This window comes from Euphorbia lathyris, chromosome 4 (assembly GCF_963576675.1).
Source record: "Euphorbia lathyris chromosome 4, ddEupLath1.1, whole genome shotgun sequence".
Classification (NCBI taxonomy): domain Eukaryota; kingdom Viridiplantae; phylum Streptophyta; class Magnoliopsida; order Malpighiales; family Euphorbiaceae; genus Euphorbia; species Euphorbia lathyris.
In genome coordinates this window covers 41600878-41604185 of record NC_088913.1, presented here as the reverse complement: position 1 = coordinate 41604185, position 3308 = coordinate 41600878, and the positions used below count along the sequence as shown (strand labels likewise).

The following is a 3308-nucleotide window of genomic DNA, read 5'->3' as shown; positions in this document are numbered from 1 at the left end:
CCAGAATAAATTTCTTAGTCGTCTATCCTCATCTACCTCAAACTTGTAGAAAAACTTATCATCTGCTCCTTTTTTCGATTCAAGTAAACACATCGCTCTATTTGTGTCGGTATCATCCAAATTTGAATTATCTTTTGCAATTGCCCTGTACAGGTCTTTTTTCAGGAATCCTATATCTTTCCAATTACCATTAACTTCTACAAAGTAATTGTAACATTGAAATGTATTAATTCCAGCTCTCTTCATTGAAAATGCTTGCTCCTTAGTAGGATCGTCGATTTTTCTGTGAGACCTCAGAAATATTTTTTCGCTCGATATTGCTAGTTTGTGTGTATGGCTGCTATTGAAGCATTTAACTATCCAATTTTTATTTTCTTTATCGATATTAATTCTGAATTCCACTGCACACATCGTTCTTGTTACAGGACGTACTTCCCGAGTCCTATTTTCTATATTACAATATTTTGTTTCTCGTTTACCTTCGCATGAGCAAACCCAGCTTCTAACAACTATATCATTGTTTTTGTCTTTCCTTTTTAACTTTTTCCTAACACTAAACCCCACCAGCTTTGCATATAACGTATACAAAGACTCAGCTTGTTCAACACTTACAAGTCTCTTGTTATCGAAGTCTGATAACTATATATTCATTGGATCTTTGTCGATTTCCAGAAAAATGAGTAGGCTGTTCCACTCTTCAATATCTGGTTGGATCCATTTTCCGTCCGCCCCTGTTTCGACAATCAACTCATCTTCGTTAACCTCGATTGTCTCTTCCTTATGCCTTCCATTAGCACTATTTTGGACATTTTCGTCTTCATAATCAACAGGCTGTTTTGAGCTCTTCATATCCTTTCAACAATGGTATTTGAAATGAAATTTGTTGATAAAATGTTTACAGTAATCCAATTTAGCGTTTGTGTTTATTTTAAATTCAAATTTTCGCGAGCCCCAATGATATTAATGGACAGTTGTGTCGATATTAATTACATATTATAACCCCCCAAAACACCTCTAATATTAGTATATGTAGAATGCTTTCAATGATTTGAATTGGATGTTGGTTTGAGTTGTTTTAATTAAAAGAGAGAGGTTGGGGTTTCGAACCCCATGAATCTCATTTTATTTTTTGAGTCATTTATATTTATTTGAACGTCCATTTTTAAAAAGAATATGAAATATTAATCCCTCCATTTGGTATTATATGACGTTTTAGAAATATTAATTTGTGCTTTTTTATATGTCGTTTTGTATTAAAAAGATGACTTTTTATAACGATTTCTCTAATTTACCCCCTATATGAAAATAAACTTAATTAAGATATACAAATTAATGTGGGTAAATTATTAATGTTATTAGTCTCACTAATATTTCATTAACATATTAAAAAGAACGGAGCGAGTCGTTACAATGTTTATGTTAAATATTTTTGATTTTCAAATAAGTATATTTATTTTAACATAATTGAATTATTTAAGTAGTGGGGAAATAAGACTTGGCAATTTGTGATGCATTAAGAATAAATAGTAACAAAAAAAACATATATCAAAACGATTCCAATGATACATACAATAAAGTAATTCGCACGTTGTAATTCATGCGCAATAGCTTCCAAAAAAACACAATAACAATTGTAATTTAAATAAACGATTGTACTTTTCTAATAGTTTGGTTTTCCTCTTATTATAGTCCGACTTTGCAATCCACCAAGCTATTCGACATCTTTCTTTATTAGAGTTGAACTACAAAACAAACGGAAGAAAAATATAATTAATAAAGTGTAGTGTATTAAAAAAAACTGAATTCTCAATGACTATTATAAATATTACCTGAAAAGTACTTGAATCAACCTGACAATGATTGATCATAAATAAAATCACAAAAACTCTACAGTCGAAATCATTTGGTTGTCTATGAACATTTTTTCCACGGACAATTGTAAAGCTAGCGAAGTTGTAATTTGCGGGTTTGCTTTTTAGTTGTTCCTTAAAGCCCATGTCTAAAGCGCGTAACTACATTTATTCATATACATTATTTCATAAGAAGATAATAATTGTTTTTTGAACTGAAGTAGTATTAAAAATTAAATAAAACTTACAATTTCAACAATCAATGTCTTATGAAAATATTGGTGTGTCGGGAAGATCCAACAAGTCCCAAACTTCTACTACTCCCTTGTCCATCACAATCCGGGCTAGAATGAAGTGCTTTTTTTTATGTAAAATAGGGATATAAATCTGAAAGACGTCTTCGACATTAGAATTTATATAAGAATTATATACAAAATTTGAACTTATATCTATCTAGATGCTTACTTCATTGCAATCATGAAGTATACCCATGTAGCGTTCGAAATATCTCATACATTCCCAAGATTTGGACAATGATAGATTATGATGAGGCAAGTGCTCTTTTTGTGTTTGGAGAAATATTAAAGGTTGGTACCAACAATGGCATATAAGTGTATCAAAACAAAAATAATAATAAAAAAGCCTACCATAATTCTTGCTGGTAGATACCAGTTTATTTTACCACCATTTTCTGCGGTTGACCTTGCATGGTCCGTCAATATTGATGACACCATTGTAACAACCTGTTAATATGTAAAAAGATCAACATTATATCTTGTATGCAATATTTTAGATATTTATTTACAAATAATACCTCAACTTCCAATTCTTCATTTGGTCCGAGAAAACGAAAATCATACCGACTTAGTGAACAAATATCGGCTTGAGCTATAATTTTGCTGTATTAGATGAAATTCAAACTTTTTTAGAAAACCATAACAACTCCAATTATTAATGTAAAAAGAAATTGCAAAAAGAGTTTTAAAAGTATACCTGGAACTTGCATTTGAGAAAATGTATTCCAATAAAGGTATTTCTTTAGGAGATGTTTTTTGTTTTAACTTAAAATCTGAAAATGTCACCACTTTAGGAACTTCTGTCGGAAGTTTGTTGTTTACAGCTTCATTATTAACTCCATCTATTTGAGAAGCACATCTTTTACGGTTACTTGTTGCTTGGATTCGCCTACTCGAAGGTGACACCCTCCTTTCAATTGAACTTTGCCATTTCTTGTCATTACCCATTTTCGAATTCTTACAAATAGGTATGTATAGATTATGTGGATGAATAGGTCTATATCTATATGTTTTGGTATTGTATATAGTTTGATTCCTTGTTATTTTAAAAATAAGAAAGTTTTAATTGTTAAAGTATTGATTGAATAAAAAAATGCACAACTTCCTATATATGAGTTAAATACAACCTTTTTTTAATGTGACTCTTCGTTTTTCTTGGTTA

General features: G+C 30.4%; 1 long non-coding RNA gene across 1 annotated transcript; it reads right to left on the bottom strand.

The window, feature by feature from the left end:
* Positions 1–1614: 1614 nt before the first annotated feature.
* Positions 1615–2922, bottom strand: LOC136225868 (uncharacterized). Its single transcript, XR_010687341.1, has 5 exons — positions 2665–2922; positions 2498–2593; positions 2099–2237; positions 1830–2012; positions 1615–1742 (listed from the first exon to the last, which is right to left on the bottom strand). It is a non-coding gene; the product is annotated as an uncharacterized lncRNA (long non-coding RNA).
* Positions 2923–3308: the final 386 nt, after the last annotated feature.